Source organism: Protopterus annectens, chromosome 7.part0 (assembly GCF_019279795.1).
Source record: "Protopterus annectens isolate FY-2018-M chromosome 7.part0, PAN1.0, whole genome shotgun sequence".
NCBI classification, from domain to species: Eukaryota; Metazoa; Chordata; order Ceratodontiformes; family Protopteridae; genus Protopterus; species Protopterus annectens.
The window spans coordinates 929,730,067-929,750,989 of record NC_056739.1 but is presented as its reverse complement, the minus strand read 5'-3'; positions in this window follow the sequence as shown (position 1 = coordinate 929,750,989).

The following is a 20,923-nucleotide window of genomic DNA, read 5'->3' as shown; positions in this document are numbered from 1 at the left end:
GGAGAGGTTATAGAAAGAGAGAAATTGAGTTGGGTGTGCATGCTGGGGCTGAGTTGAGGGGGAGTAGAGCAAAACCATATTTTGGTGTAGCTATTGATAATGCAGGAGCTAGAAGTAAACTGTCTGATTCACTGACTGTCACACTACAATTTAATAGTGATACTAAGGCAATAACTGAGATTTTTAAGAAACATTGGCCTATACTTCTCACTGATGATAAGATTAAAGGAATAGTTGGGGAAAGACCTAAGTTTAGGTATAAAAATAAAAGGAATTTGAAACAGATGTTATGTTACCCAGATAAGAATAGACACATAGACAGGGGTCCCAATGTTTGGGGTACTGCCCCCTGTGGCAATTGTAATTTTTGTGACTACATTGAGACTGATAATAGTTTTGTCAGCCCTAATGATGGACGTAGGTTCTGTTTTCGAGTATGTGCTGACTCTAATACCAAAGATGTGATCTATTTGGCACACTGCGTTGTATGTTTCTTGTTCTATGTAGGGAAGTGTAATTGTAGGATTAGGGATAGAATAAGGGAGCATAGAATTAAGTATGAGAATAACGCATTGGCCAAGCATGTCATGTCAGAAGGTGAACATCATACATTCAAGTTTCGAGTCATAGATAGGGTATATGAGTCTCTAAGGATGGGAGACCATCATAATTATACTGAAAGGGTGGAATCAACATGGAGTCTTAGGATGCAATCATATAAAGGGAAAGGCTTGAATGACCAGGTTCCATTGAAATCTGTCCTTAAAGCAAGGAGATTGTTTAGACATTATTAATTTGTATATATATATATATATATATATATATATATATATATATATATATATATATATATATATATATATATATATATATATATATATATATGGGTCCCCTATGAAATCCCGAACACACAGAATCCCGACGCCCAAAATAACGTGACGAAAAGCCTGAAACCCCACATTACCGAAAGACCAGAAGCGTGAAATTCAAAAATCTCTATGTTAAGGGATTTTGAGTTAGCGCTTCTGGTGTTGCGGTTCAAGTAAGTATGTGTGTGTAAGTGTGTTTGTGAGGGGCTTTAATGTGTATAAGTGTGTGTTTTGACTGTGGTGTGTGTGTGTGTGTGTGTGTGTGTGTGTGTGTGTGTGTGTGTGTGTGTGTGTGTGTGTGTGTGTGTACGCACGAGGGACTGTAATGTGTGGGTGTGAGTTTGCCTTGTATATATGTTTGTGCGATCTCGCAGTTAGAATAATAAAGTAGGGGGTGTGGGGGGCACAGCCCCCCACATGGGTGTGCGGGGGGGCAAAGCCCCCCTTGCTTATCTTTAGTGTAGGGTTGTTTGTTTGGTTATGGGGGGAGGGTGTGTGTATGTTTGTGTGTGTGCTGTATGTATGTATTAGTTTCGCGATTTTGAATTTCGTGCTTTCAAAGTTTTGGTAATGTGGAGTTTCGGGCTTTTCGTCTCTGTATTTTGGGTGTAGGGATTCTGTGCATTCGGGATTTCATGGGGGACCCATATATATATATATATATATATATATATATATATATATATATATATATATATATATAATCTTAGTATATATCTTTTATACATGTTCTATATATTTTTTATATAGGTTTATTTTAGTGTAGTTAGAAGTTTTATAATTTATAATATACAGTGTTGTGCTTCTATGTGTTTGAGAGGCGTGGCATGATATATGCTTTTGATTGGTTAGATAGTAGTATATAGGAAGTGACTTTTTTTCTTTTTAACATCTGATGAAGCAGTGTTGGAGTATAACTGTGAAAGCGCTTATTCCGTTTGAATAAATATACTTATTTTTATTGGTCTACATTGCAGTTCGTGTCTTTAGTCTGTGGTGTAAGTCATGCATTCCAGATACTGTTTTTCTCACACTGGAAATGTTATAAACCTGTTTACTTTTATTTTAAATGAAAATCATTTAAAAGTTTTAAATTTGAGCTTAAACTTTGTACCCTCAAGGATGGCAAACATAGCAAACACTGTCTTAAGCCTTAAAAACTATACTAGGTCTTTAAACTTGAATTGCATTTAATTAAACTGCATTTGCCATAATATTGATACACGTGTGCTAGCCTGCACTGCATTTGAATTGTATTTACTGCTGGTTTAGCTGCTTTTCTGTAAAAAAAAAAAAAAAAAAAAAAATCCTAGCTTGGAGGGAAGCCTTCTAGCTTTCCAGTGGGAGTGGTAAGCACTAGGCAGCCTATCTACCACAGGAGGAGAGGTTTCTGGCCCATAAATTATAGTTTATTGGCCGTTTGGGAAGCTCTTCCATCTCTTTCAACCTTCTGATTCAAAAGCCTGTGTTTGTGCTTGTTTCCTGCCTTTCCTGTTACTAGTCTAGTCCATGTACAGATTTGCTGTATCCAGGACTCTTTGTAAGCTTCTGAGCCCCCCCCCCAAGCCTTTCTGTGTTGGAGGGAAGCCTTCTAGCTTATCAGTGGGAGTGGTAAGCATCAGGTAGCCTATCTAGCACGGGAAGAGTGGGTTTTGACCCATAAATTGTAGTTTATTGGCCATTTAGGCAGTTTTCCATCTCTGTCAACTTGCTGTCTTAAAAGCCTACGTTTGCGCTTGTTCCCCACCTTTCCTGTAACTAGTCTAGTCCAGGTACAGATTTGCTGTATCCAGGACTCTTTGTAAGCTTCTGAGACCCTCAAGTCTTTCTGTGTTGGAGGGAAGCCTTCTAGCTTATCAGTGGGAGTGGTAAGCATTAGGTAGCCTATCTACCACAAGATGAGTGGTTCCTGGCCCAGAAATTGTAGCTACTGGCCGTTTGGGTAGTTTTTTCCCATCTCTTTCAACTTTCTGGTTTAAAAGCCGCACTTGCGCTGTTTCCACCTTTCCTGCTACTAGCCTAGTCCAGATACAGAGTTGCTGTATCCAGGAATGTTGGTAAGCTTCTGAGCTCCGCAAGCTTTTCTGTGTTGGAGGGAAGCCTTCTAGCTTATCAGTGGGAGTGGTAAGCACTAGGTTGTCTATCTACCACAAGAGGAGTAGTTCTGGCCCAGAAATTGTAGTTTATTGGCTGTTTTTGCAGTTTTTTCCATCTCTCTCAACTTTCTGGTTTTAAAGCCCGTGTTTGCACTTGATCCCCACTTTTCCCGTAACTAGTCTAGTCCAGGTACAGATTTGCTCTATGCAGGACTGTTTGTAAGATTCTGAGCCCCTCAAGCCTTTGTGTTGGAGTGCAGCCTTCTAGCTTATCAGTGGGAGTGGTAAGTACTAGGTAGCCAGTCTACCACAAGAGGAGTGGTTCTTGGCCCAGGAATTGTAGTTTATTGATCATTCAGGAAGCTGTCCATCTCTTTCAACTTTCTGGTTTAAAAGACCACATCTGTGCTTGTTTCCCATCTTTCCTGTAACTAACCTACTGGAAAGCACTAGAAAGCCTTAAACTGATACAAGCCTTCTAGTTTAAAAGAGAGACTTTGGAGTGATTGAGTATCAGTTTTCTGTATTTTCTTGCTGTACTTAACTGTTTTCCGCCTAAACCCTGATTTTTTACAGCACTTGTGATTTAAAAGCTTGTTTTTTTTCACATATTGTATTTATTTGACTGCCTGCACTTTTAAAAAGTTGTTTTGTTTAAATAAATTGTTTAACTGTCGTAGGCTACACACTAAAGTGCGATAGCCTTTTCTGATCACTTGTAGTCGTTTAAAGCTGTTTTAAGTGTACTTTTTTCTGTTTTTGACTTATCTTTTCAAAAAAAAAAATTTTCTTGTTTCCCGCCTTTCTAAGCTAGTATAGTCTAGTTTTCAGGCTAGTGCTGAATTCAGGGCTGTGTTACAAGTTTCTGAGTTGCCCATACCTTACTTGGATAGAAGGAAGTTTCTCTGTTCACCTGTGAGAGAGGGGAACTTTGAGAAGCCATCTGTCCCTGGAGGAGTGGTTCCAGCCCAGAAGTTAGTAGTTTAAAAAATGCGTTTGCACGGTTTTGTGTGGTGGGCAGCACTGGTTAGCTAGGGTTAAATTATTCCCGGCTCCACTAAGTCTCCTCTTTAGTTTTTCACTTGAAACTAGTCTAACTCTCAACCTAAGCACTCAAAAGGCATCCTACAGTCCAGCACTTGCTCAGACCTAATAGCAAGCACTAATATACCCCAACACTTGACTGCCCAGCAGGGCAAGACTCTTTATCCACCCCTCACCAACCAAGTGACTAAGCAGCTCACCCTACTATTCAGGCATGACGAAAGGGCAACTTCAGGTGTACTCTCCAGTCCAGCTGGGGAATGTGGCTATCCTGAGGCAATGTTACAACTGCCTCATATACACAGACAGCCCTCTCATCCTACCACAAAACACTAACATATGCGAGAGATGCAATTATACAGCCAAACTGGAGGCTAAGGCCTCTCCACCCAAGACTGGATCAGACAGTCATGAGGAGAAGGTTAACACTTGCACCACACCTCCAGCCTCTAGACCTACTAAACCAGCACTGGAAAAAAATACACATAAATACACAAAATCATACTCGGTGGCTCTAAATAAAAACCTGCAAAAGCATCAGAGAGCTCCAAAGCAGGCACCCACAAAACCTGCACCTCCCGTCACAAACCAGACAACACATAAAACACAAAATCAATGTGCCGCACAATCACAGCCCATAAGGCGAAATAACATACCTAACACACTAGTAATAGGTGACTCAATAGTCAGGCACACTGACGCCCCACTCACTAGGCTGGACAAGGTGAAGGTTACTGTTAGCTGCCTATCAGGAGCCGGAATCCGACACATAACACAAGCACTCAGGTCACTCCAGAACAAGTACAAATATGACTCTGTCATTGTTCATGTTGGTGTGAATGACCTGAGATGTACCTCCCTGGACTACATGAAAAGAGACATGGAAGAGTTCACTGATCACGTAGCCCAGGCGGGTATGACCCTGACCCTGAGTAGCATCCTGCCCTCACCAAGAATGATACCTCAGTATAAAGAAAAAATGATCAATTTCAACAATTGGCTAAGCTTCTGGTGTCATTCAAAGGGGATCCAGTGTCTGTCAGCCTGGGATGACATGCTCAACAAACCATGTTGCTTCGCAAGAGATGGCTTGCACCTGTCACCCCTTGGCTTTTGAATACTGGCCAAGGCTCTTGCTGCTCCCATAGTGCCTTGTTTAGGCAAGGCTCAAAATTCAAACCCACCACTGTAAACAGCACAAGTAAAAAAATGAGGGTTATGCTACTCAACGCCAGGAGTTTAAATCTCAAAATGCAGGCGCTCAAAGCACTCCTAAGTATGGAGAACGTCGACATCTGTGCAGTAACTGAAACCTGGTTCAAGGCTCCAGAGGGCACTCCAGCACTACTGGGCTACAATTCATACCACACATTTTGGACGCAGAACATGGACCAAAACACAAAAGAAGGGGGTGTATCCATATTCATCAAGGATACTCACACCTCCAGGTAAGTGGCGCAGCATGATACCTCTGAGATCATCCATGTGCAACTAACATCGGGCAAATTTGCAATACAAATTGTGGCCTGCTACAGATCACCCTCCATGACCCAGGACCACCACTCTGCCTTTCTGGAGACACTGGAAAACATGAAGGTCCTACCGAGCACCCTAATATTGGGCGATTTCAATTACCCTACCATTAACTGGGAAAACTACTTGAGTACAAACTCCCAGGCTCAGCGCTTCCTGGAATTTATCAACTCAAATGCCCTGGATCATCTGGAAAACTCCCCTACCGGAGGCCACAACATATTGGACCTGGTCATCACCAACATGGACGACAGGTGTTCCGTACCAGAGGTCAACCCATCACTGGTTAGATCAGACCATAAACTAATCACCCTGGATGTCCACACACCACCACCCCCAACCAAGGAAACCACAGTGAAAAACTTTTCTAAAGCAAACTTCACCTTACTTAATGCAGAGGTGGTGAGTTTCACAGCCCCCACACTAAAGGATAACACTGCCCAAGATGCAGAATCCCTTACAATTGTACTCTATGAGCACCTACAAGGATGCATGGATTGTGCCATCCCTAGCAAGACCAAGACTCACTCCCCTAAGAGAAGGAAACCAGTCTGGTGGACCCCTGCCATGAACAGGTTATACAACAGAAGGAGGAAACTAGTTCAGAAAAAAAGCAAATCCCAAGAAGGAAAGACATCCCTGATCAGTATCAGTAAGAAACTAAGGTCCCTCATAAAATCATCCAAGGCTAACTTCGAAAGAAAAATAGCCAAGGATTCAAAAGATAACCACAAAGCCTTCTTTAGCTATGTCAAGAATCTAAGTGGCTACTCGCAGATATGCTCTGACCTACTGCAAAATAGCACAAAATATACTGAACCTACTGATATTGCCAACATCCTGGCAGATAGATTCAGTGCAAAATTCACCTCCCTCTCACCTTCAAAAGGGCCCACAACAATACCAAAAAAGTGTAGTGTCCTGGAAATCACAGAAGCACAGGTGAAAAGAGCCCTTTCAAAAGCCAAAAACACAGCATCAATGGGGCCATGTGGTGTCCCAGCTGCGTCTTGCATGAACTACAGAATGAACTAATCCCCCACCTAAACACACTGTTCAACCTTAGCCTCTCCACAGGCTACGTGCCCATAGAATGGTGCACAGCAACAATTATTCCGCTCCATAAAGGAGGGGCCACAACTGACCCTGGTAACTATCGCCCCATAAGCCTGACTAGCCTGGTCTGCAAGGCTATGGAGCGCATCATTATGGAACTCATTACCAAAGACATTGAGAACATCAAAACACTTGACCCGACCCAGTTCGGCTTTGTTAAGGGCAGATCATGCCTACTAAACCTGATTGACTTCTTCAAGACAGTCACCAAAGCCATAGACGAGGGAAAGGTGGTTCACACAGCCTGCCTTGATCTTGCAAAGGCATTCAACACCATTCCTCACTCGGATATTATAGAAAAACTCACCAGCCTGAACATAAACCCCTACTTCACAAGATGGGTTGACAACTGGCTTACAGACAAAACTCACACGGTAAGAATAGTGGGCTCCAGGTCCGGCTCTAAATCAGTCACAAGTGGTGTCCCGCAAGGCTCGGTTCTGGGACCCCTACTGTTTGGCATATATTTCTCAGAAGTACAGGCAAACACAGGAGGACTATGGCTAACCAAGTTCACCGATGACTGCAAACTGGGAGCCATAATTGACTCTCCGGCTGACACAGACATCCTTGAAAAAGGCCTTACTGAGACAGACACCTGGTGTCAAAGTCATGGCCTCAAGCTAAATGCCAAAAAATGCATAGTCATCAGGTTTGGGAAAAACAAAACACCCACAAAGTACCACATAGGCGGCAGCCCCCTTAATACAGAAGAGGTAATAAGAGATCTGGGGACCCAAGTAGATAGTAATCTCTCCTTTGACAATCATATTGTCAAAGTAGTTAGGAAATCCTTCTATGTGGCCCATCTAATTACTAAGGGGTTTGCATCTAGAAATAAAGAGGTTATAGTGCCCCTCTACTCGTCACTCATCAGACCCATCATAGAGTACAATGCCCCATTTGGGATGTACCTCACAAGACACTTCCAACAGCTGGAAAGACCACAAAAGCACCTCACCAAGAGGATAACTGGCCTCAAACATATGTCCTATGCAGCCGACTGAAAAAACTCCGGCTGTACTCAGTGGCATATCGCTTATTCAGAGGTGATCTCTGCCTGACTTACAAAGCTATGTCCAACTCAGAATTGATGGACATGCTCCACCTAAAGAAATCCAAGTCACTGCAAGCCACACACTCTAGTGAGCTAAACCTCACCACAACAATAAATAGAACATGCTGGAGGGATAGATTCCTGTCACAGAGACTCCCCATGCTTTGGAACAAAATTCCTAACTACATTAGGCAGAGCCCCTCGCTAACACTCTTCAAAAGAAGCCTTGATGAGTGGATGGGCAACAGAAAATACACCCCTGGGATCACTTCATTGGCTCTGCTTGACAGAGGCTCAGTTAATTAATCAATAGGCCAGCGAAAGCCGACACATTCTGGCTAGGCTTAAAAATGCCCTCGGGCAGATAGCCTAGTATCTACCTATGAACCTATGGACCTATTATGTATTTAAAGATATTGTTAGTAACAACACTAAATATGTAAAGCCTTCATGCTACAACCCTACTTTAGTGCATGCTATCAAAGTTTTTGAATCAGGTTGCGAAAGTGAAATAAGGAATGCTATGGTGGAGGGGGCAAAGAAAAGAAAAATGTATTACAATTTATCTAAGGAAGAAAAGAAAGCTCTGAAAGAAATACAGGAAAATGGTAACTTAAGAGTAATGAAGAGTGACAAGGGGGGCACCTTAGTCTTAATGAACCAAGAGGAATCTGTTGCCATATAGAGAAAATGTTAGGTAACAATTTAGAATACAGACTAACAGACATGGTGGTAGTAGCTAAGAGCTACAGATGTGTTTACTCTTTTCTGTTTGAGAGTTTAATGAACAGCAATTTAGAGAAGGACCTTTATGACTTTTGTCATATGGATAATCCCAAATTAGGTTCCTTCTCTGGAATTCCGAAAACAGATAAAAGTAAAACTTGTCCCCCATTCAGACCCATTGTATCTGCCTCAAATTATGTCCCAGAAGGTATTTCCTTGCTGGTGGACTCACAAATCCTATTGTTCAAAAAATGAATTCATACTTGAAAGACTCATGGGACTTTTTAAACAGTATTAGGGAACATATTTTAGTGTCAGATTTTGATCCCACCACACAAGTGATGCTTAGCCTTGATGTTGTATCTCTTTTCACTTGTATCCCCCACTTTGAAGGAGTGGAACAAGTTAGAGAATATTTAAACACATTTTCCACATTTAATAATTCTGAAAACAATTTCTACTGTGAATTAATAGATGTTCGACTAAACAATAATTTTTTTGTATTTAACAAGAAAATATGCAAACAAATTCGGGGGGTAGCTATGGAGTCCCCTGCAATGCCATCCTTTGTGAACATTATGATAGGTCACTGGGAGTGTACTGTGTTAGAACCACTAGTCATGGAATACCAGATTATATTTTTTAACAAATTTATTGATGATTTGTTTTTTGTCATGGTTGGGGATATACAAAAAGTACAGCGTTTTGTTCACACCCTTAATTCCAGGTCAGGATATTTAAAGATTGTCCTGGGGGATGTGGGACTAACAGTCCATTTTTTGGATGTGATTCTGGAATGGGATGTTAAGCTTTATAAGTTAGTAAGTAGGATTTTCCAGAAAGAAACTTTCACCAACAGTTACTTGCATTATACCAGCATGCACCCTCGCTATATGAAGAAATATATTCCAAAAGGACAGCTTATAAGAGCTAGTCGAATGACAAGTGAAATGAGTGACTTTTTGAAGGAAATATAATTTATTATTACCTCGTTTGTTGAAAGAGGGTATAGAAAGACCCTGTTAAAAGAGCAGGCTGAATATGTTATACAGAACAGGGACAGTCTTTTTCCAGCTATCCTTGAGTGTGGGTTTTCTAACATTAACACAAAACAGAACCAAGACAGGAATACATCAGATGCTGGTAATTACTTCTGTTTGGACATGACAGTAGACAGTGGTATTATCTGAAATATTATTTCTGACAATTGGAAAAATCTAGAGGGAAATAAAGATTTACACTCTATTGTAGGGACCCAACCAAGGTTTGTATATAAAAATCAAAACAATTTGAAAAATATTTTTGAAAGAGAGAGGAACAAAGTGGGATATTATCCCAATAGTACACAGAACAAAATGGGGCATGTACAAGTGTGGGAATTGTAACATATGCAGATATATTTCTGAAGGTCCCTTAGTTAATTTAGAACACCTACCTTACACTTTGAGAGTTCCAAGACATTTTAACTGTAAGAGTAAAGGAGTTGTGTACATTGGTATGTGTGCACATTGCAGTGCATTCTACATTGGTATGACTACAAGAGTCCTATGCACTAGAATAAAAGAAGATTATTGTAACATTAGAAAACAAGACAAGACAAATGCTTTTTATAAGCAAACTACCATCTGTCCTACATATAATAAATTTTTGTTTTCTGTGCTGGAACAAGGAAGTCACGACTTCAGAGGTGGCAATTTCAAAACTAATCTTGAACAAAAGGAGGCTTTATGGCAGATTAGACTTAATTCAGACAAAAAACCTGGTACAAATGATGCTGTCAACATTAAATGTTTTTTGAAAGATTGTAGAGTCTATATAAGGAAATAACTTCCTGAGTTCAGAAATTTTATTGATTAATTGTGTAACTGTTTAAGTGGAAAAATTAGTTAATTGGAGGAGAAGTATTTCAAAACTGTTTTTAAAAGTGATGTTGAGTATGTACATTTTATTCTAAAGATATTTGGTTATGAAAGCATGGATTAAATGTTTTATTACGCTAACATTGTGTGGATTTCACTCTGTTTTTCCTACATCTTCCAGTCTGTTTTTTTATTTTTTGTGGTTATTCAGGAGCATTTCTGCATTATTGTTAATAATTATATATTACCCCTAATGAGAATAACTGGGACCATACCATAGATAATTTGAGAGTCCCAATGCATGCGATAAAGCATTTATAAACTGCCTCTGTCCATTAGTAGAACAGGGGCAGTCATGGCATCAATTTTCAGATTCCCATCCATAGACTTAAGGCCCTTTTGAATATGGACAGGGATGAACTTTGTTATAAGTGGATGGGGAGTTCATTCCACAGCAGTGGTATCCCCTGTGAGATATACCTGTCCCTCCAAACCATTCTATTGATGCTGCACAAGAGGTGTAGATCCCTAGACCAAGATTTTCTGGTGCCATTTGACTTGCTGATGTGCAATAAATCCATCAATAATGGGCTGGAGGATGCCTTGTATGTCTTATTAGTGCTAACCAAGTTAGGTTTGTTGATTGTATTTTTAGAACATGTTCCATATTTAGTCCAACAATACATCAACAGCTAGTTTTGTTTGAAAAAAATATTTGAAATCAGTCTTTGTATGGTCTTTAATTCTAAACTGATCAATACATTTTATATTTTAACAGTTCAAGAAGAACAACTGCTTTTTGATATGTATACTGACAGTACAATGTCCAGAATGGATTAGGACAAGGGATGTGGTTTAGTATGAAAACAACTGATTGTTCTGGTAAAGTGGTGAAACATATTGTAATTAATGAGTTTTATCAAATCGTGTCAACTAATGAAATGAATTTGGCTTTCAGAAGAATTTATTATATAATGCAAGAGTTGCATCTCGATAACTGGATTAACAATGGTTCATTTAATTTTCTTCAAATTAAAAAACTCCTCTTATTTTCAGTATTTCTAAAGTACATAAGCATTTGGTAGATCCTAACTTCTGTCAATTTTATAATGGCAGATGGGTCTAAATCAGAGGCATTTACTAGTTATATTAATAGGAAGTTAAATGGTATTTGTATACCTAAAGACTCTTCGCATTTCCTTGACGTCATTCATAACTGTGGAAGAGAAGCGAAGACTTTAATGGTGTCAGCAGAAGTAAGATTTATTCACAGTTACTCTATATACCATAGATTTAATGGTTTTAAGAATGTCTGGTTTTGTTTGATTATCTTCAGTCATTTGTTAGTGAATGTATTTGTACATTTAAAGAATTTATTTAAAAAAAATGTTTTTTACATTAGGAGGAAAATTGTTTAGGCAGACACAGGGTATGACTTTGGGCATAGTGAATGCTCTCATTTTTGCTAATTTGGTTTATGCCATTGGAAAAACAGGCTTGTTTTTTTTTCATTTAGATTTAATAAAAGGATGAAGTTTTATTTATGATATCTGGATAATCTATTTACAATGTGGACTGGTACTGAGCGTTAATTATTTTATGTTTTGTTTTGCCTTTTTTTTTTTTTTTTAGCATCAGGTTGATACAGCTGATTTTTTTTTATACATCATATAGTCAGCTTCTACTTGTTCAACTAACTTTTTGGACATTGAGTTATATAAGGATTATGAATCAAAGCATTTTGGGTTGGCCTGCTGTTGTAAACCTACCTTTTTCAAAGAGCAGTCATGTATACCATATGGAAAGGAATTTAGTGAATGGTCAGAGGTTCTCAAGAATTGTTTTAGATGATATTATGTTCAATGAGGGGATGCAATTATTGCAAAGTATGCTTGTAGGACAGAGGTTGCCCAAATAGATTATCATACCAAGTTGTTAATGAGCTAGAAGACTTTGCAGATTTCAACTCATTCTAATTATTCAAAGATGTTAATGATATTAGACATTTTATGATTAAATTGGAAACAAGCTCTAAATAGTGATGAAGATTGTTAATAAGTTGCATTATAAACCAAAGTGTGTGTTTAAAATTAATATGAAACATATTTTAAAGAATTATGTAAATCGGGTATTTGAAAATGAATAAAAGTGGCATGTGTAAGATTTGCAGATTTATACATGAAATACACATATTCCAAGGACAATTCCTTGCCTGAGATAAATTTAATTGTGCTGTATCTGGAGGGTTACAGTCTGAAACATCAAATGCTTATATCACCAAATGTTTTTTTCAGGCAGTAAATAACAGCAAATGTTTATATGAAAGAACATTGTTTTTAGTTGAGTTTTTGGTGCCAGCATTTTGTATGGGATTCTGGTGTAGCAGATTAAGGTAATTTGCCCTTACCCTGCTGTTGTGAAATCTTGGGGTTGGTATATTTAATTAGCAAGGGGTATGGGAGTACAGGGAGGGCTGCCCCCTGCAAAAATGACTTTTAATTTTTGCTGTTTTCTATAATTTTAGACTCAATCTCTGCATGAACTTTAACTCATTCCCTCCAGTGAATCTCTTTTGAGTTTGTACTCTTATCGCCCAGTGGGCATGGCCTGAGCCTTTTGAAAAGTGAAGTTATTGTCTCACAATTCAATCAGATGTTCATAGCTCTAGAAAAATAAGTGTTACTAGAAAAATGTAAGTGGCAAACTGTTCAGTAGAAAGTAAACTTTGCAATAGTTGCATTCATTCAATTATAGGTCTTAAATTGGATTTTATAAGCCAGAATAACATATTAAATATGCATTATGTAATGTTATATGAACTGCTTATGATATCTCAGTAACCATTCAAGCAGCACATACTGCCATCAGCATTTTCTTCATACTGTTGCAAACTTTTATATGAGGCTAAGCAGTTTTGCCTGTCACCTGACTGGTGCAATGTCTAGAGAAATATGAAAATTATTACAATGCAAATAAATGGTATACAAATAGTATTTATTATCTCCTTATCTGACTAGACAGAGGTCAAATATCAAAATAGTTGTATCTGCCATTATGTGAGAGTAAATCTTCTAATACCTTGTGTACAGCATGGTTTTGGAATTAGTAATGCAAATATGAACAAACAATAATTGACATCACTAGGCTGTAAGGAGTTTAATTTATTTTGGAGAAGGTGTACAAAACGTACAGGGATTAAAATTGGGAGAATTCATTAAAATATTGTGAGATCATCTGGCAAATTAGATTAAATGCTGATATTTTCCCAGGCATGAATGATATACGTATATTAAAACTCAGGGCAGCTAAGCTTTAAATGTTGTGCATATTTATTATTGGTAGTAGTAGTAGTATTACTATTATTATTATTATTATTATTATTATTATTATTATTATTATTATTTTAGAATGTCATTTCTTTAAACGGTGTTATTTATTTAAATATTATGTAATTGATCACGTGTGTATTTGTTTTATTTATTCTGAAGAAGTCATTCTACAAGTATAGATGAAAGCATTAAATACATTTTGATATGGTCTTGGTGGAGTAATCCATTGTGTGTGTGTGTGTGTGTGTGTGTGTGTGTGTGTGTGTGTGTGTGTGTGTGTGTGTGTGTGTGTGCATTTATGCATTTGTGCATTTATGATCATTGAAGGTAGTCAAAGCAGTACTTTGTTTGATATATAGTGATAACTTATTCCATAGGCTGAGAATATTTTGAGTTAAAAACCTATCTCTCCAGTGATTCTTGTTGATTTGTTGGTGTAAATTTATGTCCATCATGTAGATGTTTGTAGATTCACTGGTTTTGCAAAGAATAGGAGGCCAAATTGGTTGTGTCTTTCTTAGGTCAAAAAATGTGACACACAAGCTGCTCATGTGGCATAGAGGGCTAAAGCCCTGACTATGGCCCAGCCCGCCCAGGTTTGATTACCTGCTTGAGCAACTGAGAGATAGGATGGGAAGGGATGGAAGTGTCCATCCAAGTTGGGAGGATACACACCCTAAGGGGAGGTGTGGTCCAAAGAGGTGATTTGCCTTGAAAGTAATCAGTGAGCATGAGGGACCAGGATAGGGAGTGGATAGACAATAGACCACCCACCGGATGGAAGCACACATGAGCCAATCCCCCAGGACACTCTCAGGATCCATGACCTGCCTCAGCAATAATGGAGTAAGTTGGGGGTTAAAGAGTAGTTGGTAGACCCTGTGTGGACATTGGGTACTGGGAGCTGGGCCGGTAAACATGAGGTTCCAGGGGGCCAAAAAAAGTGTGATACAGTCACCTAGGAGCAGCTTGTTGCCTATTGAGTATAAAGAGAGTTGTGCTAATCTCTCAGGATGGCTGAACTATTCAAGTCCTTTAAATTCCTGGGTTAGATATCTTTGAGACCTTTCAAGTTGAGAGATATTCTTGAATTTATACATATCAAAGGAAAGCACCGTATTCAATGATGGGCCTAACAGGGAAGAGTACAGTGTTAGGGTTACTTTTTGGATCTTAAACATTAATCTATCCACGACTCCTTTTTCCCATTTTTTTGCACATGTGATCAGGGTGTCACCAGCAGTGACAATCATCTACTGCAATTCTTTACACTGCCTGGTGACTAGCCCTGCTGGGGTTGTTTTTCCACACCACACTCATATGTACACTTATGCCTATGACCAATTTAGAATGTCCAGTTCACCTACTGCATGTCTTTGGAATATGGGAGGAAACCAGAGCACCTGGAGGAAACCCACATGAACACAGGGAAGACATGCAGACTCCACATGGAAGGCATCCCAGCTGAGAATCAAACCAGGGAACCGCTTGCTGTGAGGTGACAACACTATCCACTGCACCACTGTGCCATCCATCTTGAAGATATACCTTAGAAATTAATGTACAAGAGAGAAAGATGTTCAGATAATGATGGAAAGCCTGATGATCAAATGGGACAGAGTTATCCAAGTAACTACTCTATGGGAATAACTACTGAGCTGTTATCCTGCTTGTCTTGCTGATAAGCCTATTATGTTTTTATGCATTCATTTATTAATTTTCATATAAATGCCATATGTTCTGAGCTGGTGCCAAAGCACCAAATGTGTTTAAAGTAGTCTTGGATGAAACAACAGTACATCACAAGACATATACAACACGTATACAGCTTTCACTAAGAAACTAACAATTTAGAAACTCACCAATTCACTTGTCAGCATATCTTTGATTTTTTAAAACAAGAAGCATCTTTATTGAATTGTCATTTTTCACATTGGCAATCATACCTTTATATAAATGAAAACAAACCATATTGAAGCATATCTTTGATTTTTTTTATATATTTTTATTTTTAATTCTGATTTTTTTTTTTATTTTGGAGTGCATATATGTGATTACATACCGCCTTAGCTGGGCTTTAATAATTCATGTAACATGTTACTGTTGGTCATTGGCCTGTCATGTTTTACTTCTAACCAAGTTTACAATGGAAATAGGTCTCTTGGGCTCTCCCTTATAAAAAGTTTATTTGGAACAAGAAACCTACTTGAGTAAATGGACTACACCTCTAAATGGTACTTTAGTAAGGCTAGTTTTGATTAGGTACTTGAAACAACAGTAACCATATGACATATAACTGCATTACTTACTGCACAGTTGTTAGCCTTTACCTGAATATGTTATGTAGGAACATTCTAGCTAAACTGGGTTCTGTGATAGTTACTTTTTCTTTTAGGTTTCTAGAAGACAAGATAATATATCATGTGAACTGGCATCACAGGTAAATCAAATGATACTGTGAGGGTGGATGTGTTTTTTTTTTTTTACTGTAACAGTGGTCACAGGATGTACATATGAGATGCTGATGGAGCCCATGGGTTGGACTATCATAATCTGTTGCTTATGAACAATTATGGTTCATGAGGATGGATCATGGAAGTAGACAGGATGAACAACCAGACACACCAGTGAAATTCACATTCATCACTTGTATTCTGAATAATGTAATAGACACCTTTGTGAGAACATTTCTCCTGCAAAACTGGTCATTACAAATATTTATAATGGTTTAAAGGACTGAAGTATGTCTTTGGCACATTCTGTCCATCTTGTTTGATAGCATAAAATGTGCTAAAGCCACATTCTGTGCTATCAACTAAAATGGATGTGCTTGTGAGAAATGATACCTAAAAGAGGCATGTGTTGTCATAGCATGATTTATCTGGTATAATGCTATATAAACCAAAACATAGTCACTTCATCACTATTAAGCATGTAGCAGATTTTTGCAGCTAATGAAGGAGACTTAGGCCTAGATTTGCTCAAGCCAAGAAAATCATCCTTTAAGGTACTGTTAGTGAGATGAAGGCAGGACAGTTTGAGTCTTAGCTCTGAAATGTCCCTCATTTTGTAGTAATTCTTAATTTTTGCCCTATAGTTGTGGCCTGTTCGCATGCAGTTTGCATTTTTTCAGGTAAATTATTGAGGATTATATTCACTAAATAATGACAGAGTTCATTAATAGGTTCATAGGTAAGTATTAGGCTAGCTGCCCTTGGGGGCCATTTTAAACCAAGCCAATTTCCCTTTTTGTACTCAAAATAACCTATCCGATTTGGTTATAGATTGGTCTTACCCATCCCATGGTCAATAATTATATATTACCCCTAATGAGAATAACTAGGATCATATCATAGATAATTTGAGTGGACTTATGCATGGGATAAAGCATTTAGGACATGTTTATGTCCATTAGTAGTACTGGTATCAGTCTTGGGGTACATTTTCTGTTTCCCTTGCATAAATCTAAGTTGTACTTGAATATGGACAGGTTTGAACTTTGTTTTATGTGGATGGAAACCATTCTGTTGATGTTGCAGAAGAGGTTTAAATCCCTAGACTAAGTATTCCTGATGTCATTTGACTTGCCGATGTGCAGTAAATCCATCAGTATTTGGTGGAAGGATACCTTTTATGCTATGCATAGATCACCTCTTAGCAGTCTATAGGATACTGAGTATAGTGACAGGGCTTTGATTCATTCTACATAAGACATATTGTTCAGGCCTTGTATCCTTTTAGTAAGGTAACTCTGGGGATATTTCAGTTGTTAGATGTGTCTGGGCAGATACATGCCAAAGGGGGCCACTATATTCAATATCTGGCCTAATGTGGACTGAGTAAAGGGGGACAATGACATCTCTAGATCTAGACACAATCCCCTTGTTTATAAGTCATACAATATAGAAGGAGATTTTTACAACAATAGACACATGTTGATAAAAAGTTCTTCTTGCCATCCAAACCATAAGCACTGAATAAACTGTCTGTATAAACGGTATAATGTACAATTTAAAATGCTTAGCCTTCTTCTTAAACTATAAACAATATAAAACCTGTATATGGTTAGGTATCTAATCTTACAAAACAGTGTACAAGATATTTGATTTCCTATAACTTATTTATACTGTCACATGCATTTGTCTTTGCCATACCATATCACAAAATCCAAACAAGAGTATGCAAATGACGTCATTCGTATCTACTCTGCCCAAGAAATTACACAAGAATCTTTTCATCCATTGAAGCCAACTGTGAATTCCCCCCCAAAAAAGTAAGTGTATTACTATTTACTCCTAGGCATCTCCCACAACAGAAGAATCTGTTTAGCATTATGTCAACCAGTAATATCAAAAGTGAACTGGAAACACACAGAAAGCTGCTATGAGTAACCATAGGTGACCAGCTGAAAACTGACCAACATATTCAACAAGTCATTAAAAAAGCACAGAAAACTTAGTTTATTGGATAGAGATAAACCTTATCTCACCAACTCTGCCAAAAAAAGCTACCTTTACCTAATTACTTCTCTCATTTGTATATGCTTCCCCTCTACTTAGTAATCTGCAAATTAGTCAGAAAAATAACTAGTACTGTGTTATAACAAAGTAGCAAAACTCACAGAAGACCATACTTGTAAGTCTCACCAGTGCTTGCCTCATAAGCAGATTAAACTGGACAAAACTGTCACACTAACTAATGACAACACACAAGGTAATCTATAAACCTGATAACTCTCCATCTTTACATATTATAATCAACAGTACTCCCCAACAGAGTATCATGTTCCAAGGACAAACTATTACTTGTCACAAAAAAATCTAATGGCATTGTTGTTGATTTACTGTATTCTATGTTTCCAAAGTCAGGAGCTCCACTCCTTTATATCTAAAGTATGTTGGAAGAGAAAAATCAGATAAAATACCTCAATTTTACTAATTATTTTCTCTCTTGTTCTCACTCTTTCTCTATTACATATGGCTTTTACATTTCCTATCCTATCTCTGTCCTACTTGCAGACAATACCCTGGATTCAGCAAGCCCTGCATGGTGTGCAGGACTAGTGCAGGAGCTCCAGCAGGCAATATGTCTGCCGTGCGATCCAGGAACAAGCTGCAGGGACTTGCACGAGCGCTCCTGCACTAGTCCTGCATGGACTCAGCTCCTGTATGCAAATTACCCCATTCGCAGGTGAAATCCATGCAAATGAGGAGAATTTGCGATCCAGGAAGCTGGCAGCCAGTAACCGAGTACATTTCTGCAAACTGCAAAACAGAGCCATGACAGCTCCAAATAAAGCGTGGATATTATGTAGAAAGCATGCCAATGGTCAAATATATGGTCATTGACATGGAAAACAATTGCAAAAATAATAAATTAACTTTTATTTTTTTTTTGGCCGATCTCGGCTGTTTAAGCGTAGGGCAGCAGTGCGCAAATGGGATCGGGCGAAAAAAAAAAACGAAAATAAGCATGCTAACCAAAATCACTATTTTGCCATTATACTCAATGACAGGCAGAAGACAACATGGCCAGTGAATAGTGGTTGCTAACGGGGGAGGCTCAGTTTGGGACCTGTAACTATGCATCAGCAGGCAATCCTATGCAAATGAGGGGAATGATACTGAATCCCAGATTTCCCCTTCATGCTAGTCAGCACCCAACAGTGTAAGAGCAGGAATAGCTTGGCTCAAGCCTAGGAGTTAGCTGACATCATAGGGGGGGTGTCAGGCATACTGTAAGCAGATTGGAGCCCTGTGGCTCGGGTTTTCCCTTAGCTTAGCAGAGCTAAGCAAGGGGGTGTGTCTGAGGCTGCCTAGCACTCTTTACATTGCCTAAGTGGATGTGCATGCTGCACACCGGGTTTTAAAGGGAAAAAAAAAGTAAACCAGGAAATAGCAGCTCTGTGCACATTTGAGCACTGCGTTTGCGCAGCACGCCCTCGGGCTTAAACAGGAAGGCAATGGGAAGGGAAAACAGCAGTAGGAAGGTAATCTAGAAGAACCAGCATAGCTGGCAGGTGAAATGTATCAGAATCAGCCAATTACACAGGCAGCAGACCAGACCAGCGCAGAACACTACTATAAACTATGCAAACACCTTTCCCTCTGTTTTTTCCCACATACTCTACACCACCGGTGTATACAAGTGGGGGAATTTTAACAAACAAAAACAACAAAATGATAGGGACTGCAATAGCTATCATACATCAACATGTGGAAGTGGCTGAGGGTGGTGGGGATGAGAATGCTGTTGACCAACCCACAGTGAGGAGACAGAGAAGAGTGTACAGACCCAGGGTAACCTACCAGGGGCTACATGAGCTGGAGATAGTGGAGCACTATAGGGTGGACAGGGACCTCCTACAGCAAATTGTTGAGGTGTGCCGGCCATGCCTCACACACAGAACTAACAGTGGGGAACCCATCCCAGTGGATACCAAGGTATGTGTAGACCTAAGAATACTAGCTACAGGTACCTTCCAAAGACCAACTGGGGATATCATGGGGATCTCACAGGCATCAGCATCCACTCATCCAGGGTACTCCACCAGTTCCTAGATGTCATGTCAGCACATGCCGGTGAGCACATATATTTCCCCAACACCCATGAGGCATTGTCAACAATACGCATCTCTTCCACCAAATAGCAGAATACCCTGAGGGAGTGGGTGCTATAGACTGCACACACATACACATCAAAGCACCACCCAGTTAGCGGGGTATGGTCTACATTAACCGCAAGGGCTTCCCCTCCATCAACTGACAGGTCATGTGCAATGCCCAGGGCATAATAATGAATGTGTGTGCAGGCTGCCCTGGAAGCTATCACAATTCCCACATCTGGCATCTGATGCAGGTGTACCAGAGATTTGCCAGTGTGGACATCCCTTACGGTCACCTAGTGGGGGATTCTGGTGACGCACTAGAGCCATGGCTGATGACACCCATCAGAAATGCACACACACCCAAACAAGAACTCCATAATGAGGCACACGCCAGACCAGGGTTATAACAGAGCGTGTGTTTAGGATGCTCAAGTTACAGTTCTGGTGCCTGGACACATCTGGTGAAGCCTTGCAGTACTCGCCACCTACATGTACTCAAATTGTCATCGTATGTGCCATGCTACACAATATGTTCCTGCAGAAACAGCTGTAGCAGAAACAGCATGGGGCAGGGCCACACAGCTTCCCACCATTGCCAAGGCCTGCACAGGCACAGAGTGACTCGGAGGAGGAACAACCTGAGCCTGCCCCAGTAGGCAGAAGCAGGCATGCCCAGTATGCCCTGGC